Source organism: Nycticebus coucang, chromosome 2, assembly GCF_027406575.1.
Source record: "Nycticebus coucang isolate mNycCou1 chromosome 2, mNycCou1.pri, whole genome shotgun sequence".
In the NCBI taxonomy this organism is placed as follows: domain Eukaryota; kingdom Metazoa; phylum Chordata; class Mammalia; order Primates; family Lorisidae; genus Nycticebus; species Nycticebus coucang.
Genome location: NC_069781.1, coordinates 63,755,383 through 63,775,096, shown reverse-complemented (window position 1 = coordinate 63,775,096; position 19,714 = coordinate 63,755,383). Strand labels below are relative to the sequence as shown.

Here is a 19,714-nt window from a genome sequence, read left to right as displayed (position 1 = left end):
AAGTAAAGTACAGCATTGTATACTAAGATGTAATAGAGTAAAAAAATTGCATTGTTTAAAACCAGCAGGCTGGCCATGATGGCTCATGCCTCTTATCCCAACACTTTGGCAGGCCAAGGCAGGAGGGTCTCTTGAAACTAGGAATTCAAGATGAGCCTGGGCAACAGAGTGAGACCCAGTCTCTACAAAACATAAATAAGTAAATTAGCTAGACATGGTGGCACATGTTTCTAGTCTCAACTACTCAGGTGGCTGAGGCAGGAGGATCACTTGAACCCAGGAGTTCGAGGCTGCAGTGAGCTATAATCAACCAGAGCAAAACACTGTCTCTGAAAAAAAGAAAGAAAAGAAAAAAAAACTTTAACAGGGCTTGATGAAGATCTTAGTAAATTTTTTTTAATTATAATTTTTCTTTTTTACAAAAAGCTTTGTAGATAATTTTCTGATTCAACAGTACTGAGAAAAGGTGGTAAGAGAACTTAATTTTCTGATGCACGACCAGACCTGAAGTGGAAGTGCAGAGGCCGGACTGTCAATCAGATCCCGTGCCACCTATCGTGGTCCTGCCATTTCCTTGAGCAAGGTCCTTACTCTTGCTTAGGATCCATTTCCCCATCTATAAAATGAAGACAGTGAATGATACCTTTCAGGGTCAAAATAGTCCAACGCAGTAGCTCTCAACCTGTGGGTCGCAACCCACAGGAACTGTATTGAAGGGCCACAGCATTAGGAAAGTTGAGAAGCACTGGTCTAATGTGATAATAACATAAATGAAAATTAAAGTCCCCAGCACACACACAGAGCACAGTCCAGCCTGAGTTAGCTCCCTGCCTGCCCCTTATCACCCTGCTGAAGAAAGCTTTTCCTAAAACTTATTTTAAAAATTACCACTTTAATGGTGAATATGTATATGTCATTAAACATTTGCCAAAATCCACAGAGTGTACAATACAAAGAGTGAACCCCATTGTAAACTATGGGCATTAGCTGTAATAATTGGTCCATCCTTTGTAACAAATGTACCACACTAATACAAAATAGGGGTGCTGGGGACTTCAGGGGTGGAAACGAGGACATGTCCTGGTACTCTAAACTTTCTGCTCAATTTTCTTATAAACATAAAACTTCTAAAATACTAAGCTTATGAATTGACAAAAAGTTCATTAGTTGAGCCATTCCTTGGCATGCCTTATGATTGAGGTAGAATTGACTCTCCTGTGACACTGGGCAGAGCAGAGAAAATTTTCTCTAGAGCAGTGCAGGACCAACAGCAACAGAAAAGAAACAAGGCAAACTGCAGAGAGCGCCTGCTTATCACCCTTCCTGGCATTTGGAGACAGAGGGGACGGAGCGTGAGCGTGCTTTCAGCCAGGCTCCATAGTTCTGTCCTTTCTGGGGGATCTGCATGTCCCCAGCTACTCAAATGCCACTCAGGCGGTACAGAGGACACTCCCCAACACAGAGTATGACTGCACACTCTTGCCAGGGTAAGTCCTGCTGCAAATGCCTGAGTCCCTGATGTAGTCGTGGCTCAGCGAGCTTAATCGCATTAAGAAAAGCAAAACTTAATCTGCTTACTTAGGCAGAACTTGGGGTTGGCTGGGGAGGGTTGGGCGAGGGTGTTCTCAGGCAGTGGGATTAGAAATGCTTCACTTGGGCAAAGGCAAAATCTCCATAAACATCACCAGGCTGTAAATAAAGTAGGTGAATAAGTGATCTGAATGTCTGATTAGATGCCTTATTGTTGAGTAAATGTGCAGGAGGATGTAGTAATGTAAAAGAATGACATCATATAAGAATGACAAACACCAATAATTCAGAGAAATTTTTCTAAAGAGGCAAAATTATGGCGCACACAAGCAGTCTTCGCCAAAACACTTCCTTAGAGTCTCCAAGACACAAATAGGCTACATTCAAAACGTTGCTTTGCAAGATTTGTCTAAAAGTGGAAACATACTTTCCCAAGACACAATGTCTCTGGGCAGTGCAGAAACTCATCATGGTAGAAGGTACTTCCATGGAAAAATATACTATCATATTTGTTCTTTACAGTGTTAGCCGAAGGTGGTGAGACTCCTCAATTCGGTGTGACAAATTCCAGGACACTAGTTACCCTGTTTCCACAGACATCAGTGTGAACGGTGCCCCTGGACTTGTGCTGACTCCATGGTGGGGCTGACTCCCAGGGCCTGCAAAGTAAACCTCGCTTCCACAGCTTCACTCCACCCCTCTCTGCTTTGGAAAGAAGGAAACAGCCGCCCTCACAAGGGCCTATGAGGTCCAAGCTGTTAATGAGAAACACCAAGATGAAAGAGTTGCCCTTAACACATACTAGCAAACCCCCTCCACAGCTTCACGTTCCCACCACCCAAGCACCGCTCCCAGAGATTCTGATTTGATTTTTCAGAGTTGGCCCAGGCACTCAAATTCAAAAGTACTCCAGGAGCAGGCAGAATTGAGAACTAGTGCTGTAAATAACTGCACTTTGTTTTCTTTGAAGTATAAAAATGACATAAAAGAGGCTTAGTGACCAAAGTTCTTTGGCACATCTGAAAACTCATCAAACACTGTAAGTCTGTCAGTCAGGGGAGCCGGGGGTGGGCCGAGGGCCGAGGATGCTACTGCCAACATCAGCACCAGGAAGAGCCTGGAAGCAAGACCCATCAGAGGTGGCCAGGGGAGGCTGGGGAAGAGGAGGGGGGATAGGATGGCCCAAGACAGACAGGGCCTGACACTGAGGGTACAGAAAGGCAGAAGCCCCAAGCGAGGCAACATGAAGAGCTTTCCACTCGCAGCCTAGCCGGGATGGCCATCCCTAGGAAGCCAGGCACATGTGTGAGAAGTGCGTACAACAGCCCGCAGCTTCCTGAATTACCATCACTGTCAGAAAGGAAGCACAGTCTAAAATGAAAGAAAGAGCAGAAAGTTTTGTTAGTACAATTTTGTGCTATGACTAGTTTCTATTGCATTTTAACTTTTTCTCTTGCTGTGAATCTTTAAAGATGCAGTAAATATATATATTATATAATGTATTATATATAATTATATATTATATATATTATATATACGTATAATATATTATAATATAAACTAAAATTATATATTATAATATAAAATTATATAAATTTATAAATTATAAAATTATATATTATAAAATAAAAATATAATATATTTATTTTATAATTAAAATATATTACATATTATAATATATTATATATTTTAATTATTAATATATTATATCAATGTATTGTTATATTATAATATATAAATATTAATACATATTAATATATTAATATATAATTATCTAGAAAGGTATAATATATAGATATTATATATAACTATATATTATATAACTATATATAATAACAGTAAATTTTATTACTCACAAGGCTATGTTTCTTCACTCTTTTTATTTTCATAATATGATATGTCAAGATGAGATAGAGATGAGTACTTGGGTTTAGGCAGGAAGTAATAGATCTCCCTAAAATCATTACTTGCAAACTCTTTATTGATCATATGAGAATATTTGTGGCTATCTACTTAATCATCTGCTATAAAGCAGAAAAATTCAAACCTTCTAATCTGTAAATTAAAAATCTCACACCATCCCACAGTGGGAATCCCCTCTGATTCTAAAGTACCAATTACTTCTTATCAATTCTTCAGTGAAAGCTCAACTTTCCAAAACGTGGAAACAACCTAAATGCCCACCAACCCAGGAATGGATTAACAAACTGGGTATATGTATACCATGGAATACTATGCAGCCATTAAAAAGGATGGTGACTTTACATCTTTTGTATTAACCTGGATGGAGTTGGAACACATTCTTCTTAGTAAAGCATCACAAGAATGGAGAAGCAAGAATCCAATGTATTCAATTCTAGAATGAAGCCAGTAGATGATCCAATGAATACCCTCATGAGAGAAAACTCAGGTCAGTTCAGGGTTAGGGGTGCAGGAGTAGAAGAAGTGGGGAGGAGTGGGGTAGTGGAGGAGTAGGGAGCGGGGCAGCCAGGAGGGGGAGGAGGCAGAGGGATGATGGTGCTCCCACTTAAGGGTCACGACATTGTGGGTGTATGGCACACCTCTTGGGGGCATGACACAATTATAAGAGGGACTTTACTTAACAAATGCAAACAGTGCAACCTAATTCTTTGTACCCTCAATTAACCTGAAACAATAAAAATTTTAAAAAATAAAATAAAATTCTCCAGTGAAACAATGGCCACTTTCCCACACCCCCATAACAATTCCTATCATGTTCATGGACTCTGACCTTGTTCATTTCTGCTCATCTGACTACCTCCAGCCTTCTCCTTGCGATAAACAATCTGTCTTTTTCTACTCAATAATAAAAAAAAACATCAATCTGTTGACAGAAAAAAGTCAATTGCTTTTTAATAACAAAATAGATTTTTTTATAACATAAAGAGAAAGCATGATAATAATATGTAACCTGCAATCCATTCACTCATAGGCAGATCTCATTTAAACACATAAACTAAGGATGAACACTTTGACTACATTGCTTACTTTTTGAACACTTTAGTGTCGGTGGAAAGAACCTCAAACAACAATGTATATTATTTAGATTTCTCAGCCTTGAATTCATCAACTGCATAGTGGGGATTTGTAACCTTGACTTCACAGAACTGTTGTAAAGATATTTTTGGTTGTTGTTTTTTTAATTGATAGAAAGATTCAACCACCATCACTCCTGGCACCTCTGCTCCTTACCATGACATTGTCTTCAAGTCTTAATTTTAGATTTCTCTGGCCACAAAGCTAAAAATTCAGATTTGATGCCTCTCAGCACTGCTGTGAAACACTGTGTGATTCTGCCCATGTCTCCTCAGCTCACATGGCTGTCATCATTTGCCACTATCAACATAGGCAAAAGTGGGGAAAGAGTACTTGAGGACCCCAGAGTACCCCTACCAGTGAATCCTATAACCTGTCATCTCCATGCTCCATGGGGGGCCTAGCACCAAAGCAATCTACAAAGCCACAGATCAGGAAATGTCTCTTTATTGGGGGCAAATGAAGATTAATAGTTCCCAATAAAACAATTCAGTAGCAATCAATGCATCTTTAATGGGAAATGGTACACAATGCTCCCTCCTGGCTTAGGCAGTCAAGTTCACACCACACAGGCTCAAAGAGAGAAAGATAAAATGGGTTCCACCTGGGGGTTTTGAAAGACTCTATAAAAGTGCAAAGCTAGTCCCGCCTGAAGAACTTTCCCTGTCACTCCATCCTGCAGCCAAACTCTTAAGTCCAGATTGCATTATAAACTGATTTTTAACTGTGGGTCTCTGTGGCTATAGGTTTTGTTCTATTCTCTTCCGCTATAGTAATTTGAAAGATCAGCTAACTAACCAAAAGGAGGTCTTGACATGGTTGCATAATCAACAGGATTAAAAAAAGGATATAAAATGCAATTTTAAACTCTTTGAATACTATTTAATGTAGTCAACTCTTAAGGCCATTTAACTCTTGTTCTTCTATTGATAAAACACCCTGAAGTAGACGTCTAATCACCAATCAGTACCTCTAGCAGGTATTTTTTTTACAATTCCAAAATTTCTAAAGGCTTGAGACAGTGACTGTTTCCTAATATTTAAGTAAAATCATTTTTATTAAAAGCTGTGTGGCTTCATTCAGATGTAAAACACGAGCATAGGCGGAGCTTTGCAGAGGCCACAGTCACTGAGGAGATCAAAGTCACTGAGCCATGACATGTGGCTAAGAGGAAGCTGATTTTCTTAGAACAAAGAAAATACTAAAGGAAAAAAAAAGTAAGAAGAATGAAAGATGAGGAATGCAAAAGGCAACTGTGTCTGTAATTTGAAATGGACTGTTGATGCCTTGACTGCTGGGGAACAGTGGGTCATTATGTCCCATTGCATTAAATGACAATGAATTCATGTTTAAAGGGGCTATTTTATATACCCCTGAATGACTTTGCTCCATCCTTATTGAAATCCTCCCACTTAATAACCCTTCATGGAATGCCTCCTGGAGGCTGCACTAAACCCTGATCATTCCATTTGGAAAGACTCCCCTCCTGCCACTGCAGAAGAATCCTATCTTATTTCAACTCCTCACAGGGCATTTCTCACACCCTACCTGGTGGAGAATCTATTTAGCTCTGTTTTAAAGGTTGCATGTAGTTTGCATTCAACATACGTATCAGTGAATGAAATCAGAAATTGCTGTGCCTTTAGCCTTCTTGTTGATATCACTGAACACTTTTCATTAAACACTGACACGTTGATATCACTGAACACTTTTCATTAAAACTTAGACATTTCTATGATTTGGGGTTATAGAAACTAGCGACTGCCTGCTTCTTTAAAAAAAAATTAAAGAGAGCTTTAGGGACATCATTTCCCTTTTTAAAAACATCTAGAGTTAGGTCCCATAGCTCTGTTTTTAGTTCTCTCTGTTTAAAAATTTTTCTTAATCTTTAAACAAAGATATAGCAGATAAGCTTATTCAATTCACAGACAGCACGAATCTAAAAGGATCAACTGTCATCACTGAGGACACAATCAAGATTCACAGTCTTAATAATCAAAGGCTGGAATGACACGTTCAAGCCAGCAAGCTAGCTTTTCACAAGCAAAAGTTATTAACTCTATTTCCAAAAATCCATTGCATGTGTATGAGGAAGAGGAGATCCGCTCTGGCGGAAGTTAAAAAATAACAGTCTGTCTCCAGACATTTGAAGGAGGAGTGACTTTACTCTCTGGTTCTAGGGTGCAGAACCAGGGAGAATGGCTAGAAGCCTCAACTTGCTTTCAGAAAGAACTTTCCCTCAGTGCTGTCTGATAATGGCAAGGACTGAGGTCTAGACACAGAACATGGGTTCTTTTGTTTTAAGGAGGAAGGGGGGGGCGGCGCCTGTGGCTCAAGGAGTAGGGCGCCGGTCCCATATGCCGGAGGTGGCAGGTTCAAACCCAGCCCCGGCCAAAAAAAAGCACAAAAAAAAAAAAAAAAGGAGGAAGGGGGATTAGGTATTTTCTAGGGTCCCTTTGAACTATGAGGCTAAATTTCCCTTAACATCTACCCCCTACTCACCTCTCCAACCTCCTTGTGCATGAATTCCCTTGTCATTGGCGTGCTAGTCAAGCTGCCCTTCTTGCCTTTCTTAAACTCACTGCCCTGCACCCCAGCTTCCAAGCCTTTGCACCTGCTGTCTGGTCCATCTACCACGAATGCCCTTTCCCTGCTTCCACCAACCAGGCCATATCCCTGGCTAAATTCTACCCATCCTTCAGGTCTCAATCTACCAGACCAGCTCAGGTAGGATCTCAAGATACACACCTACAGGAATTTTATTATTTACTCTTAACCATTTAAAAGAAATGCCTGCCCTCTCTCCTAGTCTGTAAGCTCCTTGATGACAAAATCCATGACTGTTCTGCTCACCCAAGTTTCTCCATGCTGGCCATTGAGTCTTGCATGGAGAAGCTCAAGAAGTATCAGTTGAGTGACTAACCCCAATGCAAACACCAGGCTTATAAGAAATGGTAGACGAGAGAGAGAAAGCGAGCAGGTGCCTCCACAAGTTTGAATGGATATGTCCTTCCTTTGTTGATAGCTCATAGGCTTTACTATGGGGCAACCCCAGAGTTTCAAATTCTCTAACATTTTCCCCCAGAGGTTGGGCCCCTTGCTACAATGGAGCAAAATCCTGACAAAAACAAGATGAATTATCTCCTTCTATATTAATCTGAAACAGCTATAAAAATCTTTGATTCTAGAGAGTCAGGAAAAGATGAGGACAGAATGATTTCCACATTGCCCTTGGTCTGGCCACACTAATCGCTTTTGGTAGTCTGTAAGCCGATGGATCCTTTTTAGGCTTTCAGTCCATGAGAAATAATTAAGTGACAACTGGGCTGCTGATTAAAGGCCAGGGAGTGGGGAGTTGAGATCTGTTCTGCTGTGTCAGTGGGATCTGGAATAAGGCTTTATTTCTACCTTTTTTTTTTTAATCTTTTCACCTATAAATTATGTAGCTTGCTACACGTTGGCTTCTCTATAGCCTTCGCATTTTTATTAGCCCTCTCCCAAAGAACAAATATTTATTGAACACTTATATTCATGCACCATGCACAAACATCTAGTAAGATAAGTATTAATTCCCTCATTTTACTTCTGAGGAAAATGGCTAAAAAACTCGGCCCACCTAACTGAACCAAACAACATGGCGACCTAGGATGAGAACCCCATTGAAATTTATTTAAAGGCCATTCTTTTATTTCTACTACATCTTTGATTTAACCTTCAGACTCTTGTATCAATGCTACCTTTGGTTTCAAAACAATGTTTACTGGATGCAACAAAAATATCCTACCATGTTATAATAAAAGAAAATTTTTATATAAAACAGATTTAAAGTATTGCTGTTGTGTTGTTAAATTGTTGCCTTTGTAAGGAGTAGGATCACTTTTACAAAAAAAAAAAAGTCTGGACTATAAAAGGTACTTGATAGGAAATACCTACCAACTTTTAAACATTTGGATGAGGTTTTATATGGGGATTTCTATCCTTTCTGAAATTTTTCTAGCTTTGTAATTGTTTTGGTTTATAATTTATAGAGTGAAGAATTTTGTGCTAATGGGTAAGATAAGCGGAGGAATGAAGATATTGTGACCCTAAGCATGACCTTGAGATTAAGTGGTAGCTTATTGAAGAGAAAATTGCAGGGAGCACCCGTGAGGACTGGGCAGCTGGTAAGCCTTGAGAGAATGCAGAGTTAAGTCCCAGGGAGACAGAAGCCCAGGCCCTGTGTCTAGGGAGCCAGACAGGAAAGTTTTAAGGATAAAGTTGACAGTGAAGTGTGACTTGCAATCTTAGCAGCCTTTGGATGAAATATGAAAGGAGCATTTGGGGCATCATCACCAAGTATCATCAACCCCACAAATAGGCAGGTATAAACTATTTTTGCCTTCTCTTATAAAAACTCACCAGTGAGAAACAAAGAACATTTGGTTTAAAGTATGCTCACTCTGCAAGACCCTGATACTCTGTCTTGCAGCCAATGGTTTCCTACCCAAACACAGTATCATCACACAGCTGGAGGCTACATTTGTCAGAAAACCACACACGGATCACAGCTATAATTTCTTATCTTGTTGGCCAAGTTTTAGAGCCCTTTGAAATGATGCCCCAGTCACCACAGCAAGAGACTCTACCTTACAGACAAAATAGAGTACAGACAACAGTTCATTAGAGAGCAGAGGTTTGGTTTGATGTTTTGTTTTGTTTTTTCCAGCCCCTGTAAGTTCTCTGAGCCTCTCACCTGGCAGCACTAAGCTGTTGAATCCTCCAATGAAAAGGTCAGGTTGCAAGCTGTGCTTGTAGGGGAGCTGTCATGCCCTGTTCAGACCACCCAGCTCTCCAAAGCAGCAACAACATCAGATTCAGACTAGATAAGAGGCTGCCCTCCCATGGAACCCGGCCCAGGGAAACAGCCTTTCTGGAAAGTTACCGGATCCTATTGTGAGGATCGGCTTGTGTACTCTGAAAAGGTCATGTTTGTCTAATTCAATATGCCAGTGATACCAGTGGTAGTGGTCCTTTCAGAGAAAGAAATACATTTGAAAATTTCTGAAGAAAAGCAGTAAGTTATATCTTTGTGTCTGTTCTTATAGTAAGAACTGCATTTAGGAGACTGAGTTATATCCACCAATATCAGAGTGCAGGGCTAGAAAAGATAACAAAACTTATTTAATTCAACTTATTTCACTGATGGAGAAAGTGATGCATAGAGGAATTGGGTGGTTCATCCAAGATTGATCAGCAACAGCTAGGGTATGAAACGCCAGGAGAACCAGGACCTGCACGGGCGATTCACACTGGTCATTTGGAATCCTCAGAAATTAGTGCTGAACCAGGCTTATCACAGGTCCCCTCAAATAGGTTCTTGGAAGAAGGAGAGGGAAGAAAGGAAGGGGCTCTGATGAACACATCTGCTTTCTCTTTACTGCAAATGTTAATTGCCATACAATGTGGGGATGGATAGAGGCTGAGTTCTGGCTTTCAGATGTTGTCAAATGATGACCTTAACATGATGGAGGACTCACTTCCTGTTTCTCCTAATCCCTGTGGATTGGCCCAGTCCAAACTTGGTTTCTAAGAATAAGACTCCTCTTGAATAGTTCCAAGAAATCCAGCTTGGTTTAGTGCAACCCAGGCTAGCCCAACCCCAAAAGCCTAGTATCCCCAGGAGGCTGATAAAGAATTAAGAACAGCCCTGGGTTTAAAGTTTCTGAGACAAACATTGCTTAGCCCTGTGGGGGCAGATCAGGCCAAATAAACCAAAACGTAGAAGCAAGGTAACAACATTCGGGGACATTTGCCCAACTTTTTTCTCATTCATGGGAATGAAAAAGAGAGATGGAATAGGGAACAAGAAAAAAAAAAAAAGATGCAGTTGGTGGGAAAGCTGGTTGATTAGCTCTGGTTTGTCAGCCAAGCATGCAAAACCACACTGCACACAAGTTACGTTCGGCATCAACTCGAACTCAGGTTATTTAGATGTGAGGTTTAATATTAACCAAGAACATGGCAAGAATTCTGCTGCCAAGGACAATATGAACAAATATTTATCCAAATATGGTCTCACCTGCGTTAGAATCATCTGAGCAGATTGATGGCCCCACCCCAGGTCTAAAATGCTCTGGAGCTGGGGACCGAGAACCTGCCTTTGCACCAAATGTGTGTTTGGTGTTTTATACGCGTTAAGTTTTGAGGACGCCTGATGGAAGGAACAAACAAGAGGAGTTAGCACTTTCCTAGAGTTGCACAGAAGGTACTTTTCTCAAGTACAGGCAGGGAGCTACAGGGCAATTCTCAAGCTTTACCTAGAGCCAGGAAGAGCAGTACCAGCTTTCCAGAGCAGAAACCTGAACAGCATTTGGATTTCTAGGTCAGGTCTGGTATGTGAAGCAGACCCGAAGAGGTTAATCTCTGCAGCAATCCCAGGCTACAAACACCAGCTAGCCCGGAAATGCTCTTTCTAAGCTTTGTAATGCACACCACAGAGTAAGACTGGGTGCAATCTTGGAAAAAAAAAAAGAAAAAAAACGGAAACTAAAATTAAACAGCTTGATAATGATTTCTGCAAGCCAGATGAAAACTTAAAGAAACTATTTCCTATAGCACCAAGTCACTAGACCAAATTTCAGTAATCAGCAGAAAAAGCCTAAAGATCAGTCTACTTCAGAACAATGTGTTTCCCCAAACACTATTGCTCATCCCCATAAAACAGAAATCATGTCTTTAAAATATATATCCAAATATAATTAAACTAAAGCAAAGGTATTCAGAAATTATCTCATCCAAATTTCTATGTTTTTATACCATAAGGATTTACCTGTTTTGTTAATTTTTACATCTTTTCCATTTGCAGTTTCATTTAGCTGAGGAGAAACATTCTAGATTCAGGGGAAATTTTGTAAAATTAAAAAAACATCTATTTTATTGGTGAGTGCCATTGGGGATGGATTCAGAAGAGACTTAGAAACTTGTGTCCAGTTATAAAAAGAAGCCCCTTGGTGGCATTAGGTTTGTTAACCTGCATATTACCACCTTCTGAGTTAACAAGAGAATTAAAGTTTTGCAAGCCGGGTGCTGCCGACTTCTTGCCCTGTTCCTTGGGGTTAAGGATACTACACAAACAAGCCTAGGGCAGTCTGCTGACAGAACGTTCCCAGCCAGGGTTTGAGGAAGCACATAAAGAAGATACTTAGTGGCAGTGGTTTTCCTTCCCAAGCCAAAAAGCTAGAAACCCTTAGAACCGGTGAGCAGGATAAGCGTCCCTGACCCGGTAATCTGGTTTAAAGGGCTTTGAGGGGAAGGGGGAGGAAAAATAACCCAGGCAAGAAAGAGAGCTGAAATTCTAGTCTTTCAGGTCAGCTGAGTTTGAGTTTTTCTTTGTACTAAAAATTCATTAACCCACCCAACAAAACAACATAGAATTGAAGTTCACATACACACTGCACTCTTTTGGCTGGTCTCCTCCAAGGCTGCTGCTGCGGCTTTGCAAACTTCCCGAGCGCCCAGCCTCAGGACTCCCCCTGAGAAGGGCAAGGTAAAGATGCCTTCCACTGTTTGCCGACCTCCCTGGCAGGGAGCCACTGCTCACCGCTCACTGCTCAGCGTCCTGTCTGCTGTTGGGTCCGCAGGGACAAAACTGAGCTTTTGTGAACAAGGTCGGTCGCTTCTCTTCCTAGTCTCTCCCCAGCTTCCTTTCTCACTACTAGTTATGTACTAACTGCTCTGCCACTGGCTGAGCCGAAGCAGCCTCTCCCACCCGCAGCACACAGTCACCACACACACACACACACACACACACACACACAAGCAAACATCTTCTCAGGCATACACACACATTGACACACCTCACACACATGTGCACACTCACTCACATACGTTACACACACACAGGCACCCAAACACCAACACTCACCCCCACCCACATACATCCTTAGACCCTTCAAGCATACTTTTTTCCTGCACTTCTTTTCTTCAAACACATTCCCGTGCAGAAAGGCTTTTATTCAACTTCTGAGGAGATGCCCAGGATTCTGAAGGGACAAGGAGGTAGGACAGGCCCCTTTTAACTTTTGCCATGGCATTTAAAGGAAAAGGTAAGACGGAACTTGATTCTAGGAGCCTGTCTTTAAGAACTAGCTTAGTTCTTGCATTTATAAGGCTTTTTGTGTCTGGTTCTCTTTGAAAATCCATCAAAGCCCCATTGCCCCATTAATCTGGTCCCATCTGCTTATAGTTTGTGATCCATTGATTCAGGTGCATCACAGGGCAAGAACTAGCCTCTCAACAAAGATTCATTTGGTTAAACTTATCAGGATTCAGTGGTGCGTGAAAGTCTTGGTCCTTAGCAAGTGTTTCACAAAATGCTTCCCTGTATTTCATCCCCATCAGAAAAAGAAATGGCATACCACCTGCCTAACTTTTAAGTTAACCATAAATAGAGAAGTTGAAATACTATCTCACTTAGGGAAAACTTTTTGTATTGACACTGTTGTGCCCAGGTTGGTCCTTTCAACACATGTCTGGCTATTCTAAATCCCAGCTCAAAATTCAAGACTCTCTAACTCAACCTAGACAGTGGTTTCCCCTGACAAAGTCACCACAGCGAACCCCTGTCCTTGGAAGCAGTGAGAAAAAGAGAGAGGAAAATGAAAAGAAGGGACAAGTATGTAAGAAAGGGAGAAAGGAAGGTAGGAAGGAAGGGAAAAGGTAAAAAAGGAAAGAAATTAAAATGCAAAGGAAGAAAGAAAAACAATGAATTTATTTTTAAAAATTTATTTGTGGATACTTTGGCAAAGAGTGGTGCATATACACTTACTCAAAGTCACCAAAGCTTTAAAATCTGAGAATCCCTGGGTGGTGCCTGTGGCTCAAGGAGAAGGGTGCAGGCCCCACATGCTGGAGGTAGTGGGTTCCAGCCCAGCCTCAGCCAAAAACTGGAAAAAAAAATCTGAGAACCCCCTGATTCACTTCATTCGCTCTGAGAATAAATGGGTGAAACTTAAGAATCACTAAGCTCTTTAAAAGTAAACAAACATTATTTGCTAAATACAGTTATTATTATTGATGAAGAAGTACCAATGTGTGCATCATGTATTCATCTTGAAAAGGGAAGAAATAAAGCTTTAATAATGAGAGTTACAAACAACATAACAGACAGTTGTGTTCTCAAATTGAATTTTGAAATTACCCAGGTTGTGAATGTCTCACCTACAAAGAATAAGGATGCTTTCAGAGCCAATTAGTTGAGACTCAGGATCCATTTAACAAGGAATGGTATACTGTGTATAGGTGGTTGTATTCACCATCTAGGCTAAATAAGTCCAGATATTATGAATTAGTCTAGAAACAGAAATAAATGCTTTACACTACTTCTATGGGAAAAATAACTTCATCATACTAAGCAAAAATAACAAACAAACTTAAATTGTAACATATTTCAAAGTATCTGCAAGTAAAATAATTTTTATAAAATTAATTATATTACATGATGCTTGACCTAATTGTATTGAACATATTTTAAAAGAGACAGTTAGAGTTCGATTAGCTGAAATGTCCTAAATCTAAAGTACCTTTTTTTACAAATAAATTGCTCTTTATATTTTCACAAATGGATGGGGGCCTGTTGAAATAACACAATTATCAGTTCTAATCAACGACGTATTCTTTGAATAACACGAAATGCAAAGCCAGGGCATTTAAAAAGAACTAGTCAAAGAAACAATAAGGAATTCTCCCTCCAAAAGCAGGTGCTGTTGAACCCAGGGCAGGAACAAAATATATTTTAAAGAAATCATTTTATTTCTAATCCTATTTGAAACAATATGAAAACTATTGAACATGTGTTGGAGATTAGCATACTATCTCAGATTGTAAACATGAATGATTTCTGCTGAACTGCTGTAGAATGTGGCCTTCTCTGAGCATCACAGCTAATACCTTCACCAACAACTCATATAAAAGAATTAGGAGTGTGCTTATAAATTTTGCTGATGGCAGCAGGACAGAGTTGTCATCCGTTGCGCTGTGAAGGTGGTTTTCCACTGAGTCTCTAAAACTGGATGACGTTGGGAAGCAATACTGTGAGAAAAGAAGATCAGTCCAGGAGCAGAAAGGTCATCTGTACTACACTCAAAATAGATTAGCACAAAAACAAATAAATAAAATAAAAGCAAGATAAACACCTCGATGCACCAGAAAATAACAAAAATACAACACAAGGAAGGAATTCACAGGAAGGGGCTTGCTGAACTCAAGAGTTCAGAGCTGGCAGAGGAGCGAGGGGATGTCAGGAAATAAACAACCCCTGAGTGAGACGTGCTCTGCTTGAAATCAGAACTATACAGACCAATTTTGCTAGTAAACATAATGCAAAGTCCTAAATAATCCTAGTATTTGCAAATCAAATCCAACTCTGCATTCTGAAAGATACTATGAACATGAGGGTTATTTTTTAGGATTGTGAAGATGGTTCCAAATTAAAACATCTAACAATCTAATATATTAAAAGAGAAAAAAAGACAATTATCACCTTGAGGAAAGCAGAAAAGAGACATTCAGTAAAATCTAATATTGATTCATTAAGAAACTAAAACCCAAACCTACTGGGAAACTAGGAAGTAAAGAAAAGTTTTTAACCCAATCAAAGGCATTTTGCTACAATCCCCACAATCCAACATTGGCTAGGAGATCCTCGCCAACACAGTAAGTCAAGAAAAAAATAAGATGTGAATAACCTTTAAATATATTTGTATTTTAGTGGAACAGTTCTTAAACTTTTGGTTTCAGGATGCATTTATCCTCTTAAAATTTTCAGGGATCCAAAGAGCTTTGTTTATGTGGATTGTATGTATTAATATTCCCATATTAGAAAAAGATTTTAAAATATTTATTCATTATAAACAAGGCTATACCAATTACATGTTGTAGAATTTCAAATAAAAATAACTATATATTTCAAAACATACAAAAATTTAGTGATAAGAATTGGATTGTTTTACTTTTTTTTTTGAACTTTTTTTTATTTATTTTTTTATTGTTGGGGATTCATTGAGGGTACAATAAGCCAGGTTACACTGATTGCAATTGTTAGGTAAAGTCCCTCTTGCAATCATGTCTTGCCCCCATAAAGTGTGACTCACACCAAGGCCCCACCCCCCTCCCTCCATCCCTCTTTCTGCTTTTCCTCCCCCCCCATAACTTTAATTGTCATTAATTGTCCTCATATCAAAATTGAGTTTTTTTTGAACTTTTAAATGTCAGGCTTAGTAGAATATAACTGGATTCTCATATGTACTTCTGCATTTATTTTATAGTAATGTTATTTTGTTTATCCTGTCATGTTTTTTTATTTATTCTGTAGCGATATGCTATTTTGATTGAAGTAAATGAAGAAAATCAGCCTTATGCAAATATGTAATTACAAAAGGAAGAGATATTTTAATAGCCTTTCCAGTTAAAATTCTTTGATACATCAAAACTTGATAAATGGTAATTTCTTAAAAGTTAGTATCATTCTTCTTAGTAAAGTATCTCAAAAATGGGGGAAAAAAGTATCCAATGTACTCAATACTACTATGAAATCAATATATAATCACCTGCACATGCATACGAATGGCAAAACATAACTATAGTTCAGAAAATAGAAGGGAAGATGAGAGAGAGGGGAGGGGAGGGGGGATATGAGAGGAGGGAGGGTATTTGGGGGGACCTCATCTAATGTGCATGATGTAATGGTACATTTTAAAACTATTAAGAAATTAGTATAATTGTGATGGATGTGTTACTTAGTTCAATATAAGCATTTCGCTTTGTATATCAAAGCAGTACCCTGAACCCTGTGAATGCATCGATGTACAAAGTTATGATTTAATAAAAACTAATAATAAAAAAGTTAGTATCGGGCGGCGCCTGTGGCTCGGTTGGTAAGGCGCCAGCCCCATATACCAAGGGTGGCAGGTTCAAACCCAACCCCGGCTGAACTGCAACCAGCCATTGGATAGTATCAATGCAGAAAAGAAGAAAAGAAAAAAATAAGACATGAAGATCAGAAAAAATTAACTTTTCATTATTTGAAAAAGATATGAGTCTCTCTGTAAAATATCCAAAAGAACTGGAATTATTAAGAGAGCTCAGCAAATTTTTTGCACGTAACATAAACATACAAAAATCAATGACATTCATATACATATACTAATAACAACTGATTATATATATTTCTTAAAAGACAACTTTCATAATATCAACAAAATTTTAATGAGCCTCGGAATGAATTAATTAATTAATTAAATTGGGGTAAAATTATTATGAAGAGTATAAAAATTATTAAAAGGCATAAAAGAAGATGTAAGTAAATAAGCAGAAAGGGATATCTAAGTGGATGAGAAGATTCAATGCTATAAAAATGTCAATTCTCCCCAAATTAAAATTCCAATGTAAAGGCAACTGGAATGCCAACAAGACATGTACTGTGTGTGTGTATGTGTGTATATATGTGTGTGTGTGTGTGTGTGTGTGTATATATATAACTTAACAAGCTGATACTAAAATTTATCTGAAAATGTAAAAGCTAAGACTTTCCAAGACTAATTGAAGAAGATAAATTTAAGAATGAATTTTTATACTATAATATTAATATTATAAAGTTTTAATAATTAAAAAACTATAGAATTGACATAGTGAAAGGGGAAAAAAGCAAAGAAAGAGACTAGAAAAGTTCAGAAGCACCTTACTCATGCATAGCAACCTGATTTATAACCAGGACTTCAGAATAGAAGTCAGTGAAGAAATGATAAGACAACTGAATAAATGATAGGACAATTGGGCACCCATATGGGAAAACCTAACACTAGATCTTCACCTCACACCATATATCAAAATAAATTGTGGTTAGTTTGAATATCTTAATTTGAAAGCAAACATTTTAACTTTTGGAACAAAAAAAATGGGTGAATATCTTCTTAATATTAAGCTGGGGAGGATTTCTTAAGTACGATATATTTAAATATAAAAGAAAAACTTTATATATTTTATATTAGAATTTTAAATTTCCATAGACCAAAAGACATAGAGTTTTTTTTAAACACACAAACTGGAAGAAAACACACAAACTCACAATAAAAATAAATTATAAAACATTTATGTTTAGAATTTAAAGAACCTCTAGAAACCTATACAAATCATTAATAAAAAGAAAATCATTTAAATATTCTTGGCAAAGATTTCTTTGACACAATACCAAAAGCACAAGCAATAAAAGAAAAATTGGGCTTGGCACCTTTAGCACAGCAGTTACGGCCCAGCCACATGCACTGCAGCTGGCAGGTTTGAACCCGGCTGGGGCCAGCTAAATGACAATGACAACTGCAACAAAAAATAGTTGGGTGCTGTTGTGGTGGACGCCTGTAGTCCCAGCTACTTGGGAGGCTGAGGCAAGAGAATCACTTAAGCCCAAGTTTGAGGTTGCTGTGAGCTATGATGCCACAGCACTCTATCGAGGGCAAGATAGTAAGACTGTCTCAAAAAAAAAAAATTAAAAAATAAATAAATAAATATAAAAACAAAATTAGACAAGTGGAAATACATCAAACTAAAAGTCTTCTGCACATCAAAGAAAACATTCACAGAGTGAAAAGGCCATCTGAAGAAAAGGAGAAAATATCTGCATACGTATGGTAAGGGATTAATACCCAACACATACAAAGAACTCTTATAACTCAACACCCAAAAAATTAAAAAATTAACAAAAGGGAGTGATAGCAAGATGGCTGCCAAGTAACAGCTTCCCTGCAACTGGGCACGGTGAGTCTGGGGAGATGACTCCAGGCATCTCTGGCTGGTGGGATCTGCCTATAATCATCCCTTTGAGGATACAGGGAGTCAGCAAGAGACTACCGGACCCCAAGAGGAGGACAAAAACAGTGGAAAACTGGCAAGCGGTTGCGTGTTCAATTAGTCTAATCCCACTGGCAGCTGTAAGTACAGCAGCAGCGAGACTGCAAACTGGAAAAGTTACCAGTGAACTGTTTTGTTGTTTTTGGACTTGGCACTCAGTTGAACTGCCTTGGGGAGAGCTTGAGCAGGAGTGCAGAGAACTTTTGGCGTTGTCTAGGGCCCCAACTGAGCTGCTGAGCCAGAAGGACGGAGCTAATAGTGTTCGGCTGTGAGCCTCAGGGAGCACTGTGAGAGAACTGCCCCGGCAAGCTCTGCCCTCAGGTTCACAGAGCAAGGCAAGCTCTGCCCTCAGGGTCACAGAGCAAGGATCAGGCGGGAGCTCATAATCTAGTGACTGGGCAGCCTAAAGGCGGGGACTGAGCTGCCTTACAGCTTTAACCCTCAGGGGCAGAGTGAGACCGGTTTGGGTACACAGGGTAAGTGGATAGCCACTTCAACAGTGATCCCAGCAACAAGCACTTTCCTGGGAAAGCTTCTGCTTAGCCAAGTTTAGAAGTTTAAAGTGCCTTTTAAGAGGACTGAAGAGAGATTTAGGGTCTCCACCCTGTAGGGTTTGAGAAATCAGCGAAGGCCTCCAGTCGATTCAGCACTGTGATTAACATCCCATACCCCTGTTGCCCAGACCACCTGTTGCCCAAATAATATTTAACAAGATATATATACTGCTTTGTTTTTGGTTGTTTTTTTGTTTGTTTGTTTTTTATTTTGTTGTTATCTTGTTTTTTAATTTCAATCTTTTCTGTACAGATTTTTTCTTTTCTTTTCTTTCCCCATTTTTCTTTCCCCATTTTCTAGTTTAAATACAATTTCCCATTTCTGCCTTTTTCAATAATTAGAACTTCATTTTTGCTAGTGTTTCTACCCCTATTATTTGGTTTTTCACCCAATTTTATCCCGTTAAGTTTTCTGTTTCTTTGTTTTGGTTAGATTCATAGCATTTTTGTCTTTCCTCTCTACTTGGTCGAGGTGGGGTACTGTGTCTGATCAGGTTAGCAAAGAGCTGCTGACCTCTAGGGAACCACCCAACTTGGCACCACCAGAAGTTGGGGTTTTTTTAAGGTTGCGTCAACCTACTGGACACCTATATTGCTCTGTCTCCCTCTTTTTGTGCCTCTCTTCTTTCTGTCAATATTCCCTTTTACACACCCCCTCTCCTTTCTCTATTTTCTTTTCTTTCTTTCTTTAT

At 39.1% G+C, this 19,714-nt stretch overlaps 1 protein-coding gene across 9 annotated transcripts in view; it reads right to left on the bottom strand.

The window, feature by feature from the left end:
• The window catches only part of FREM1 (FRAS1 related extracellular matrix 1), a 183,025-nt gene extending 170,732 nt beyond the window's left edge, over positions 1-12,293 (bottom strand). For 3 of the 9 annotated variants that reach the window (XM_053572323.1, XM_053572341.1, XM_053572352.1), the window contains exon 1: positions 12,015-12,292. The gene's annotated coding sequence lies outside the window, so the exon portion shown is untranslated. Of the gene's footprint in view, positions 1-12,014 lie in introns of all 9 variants that reach the window. The other 6 variants (XM_053572312.1, XM_053572332.1, XM_053572360.1 and 3 more) reach the window with 4 other exon arrangements.
• Positions 12,294-19,714: the final 7,421 nt, after the last annotated feature.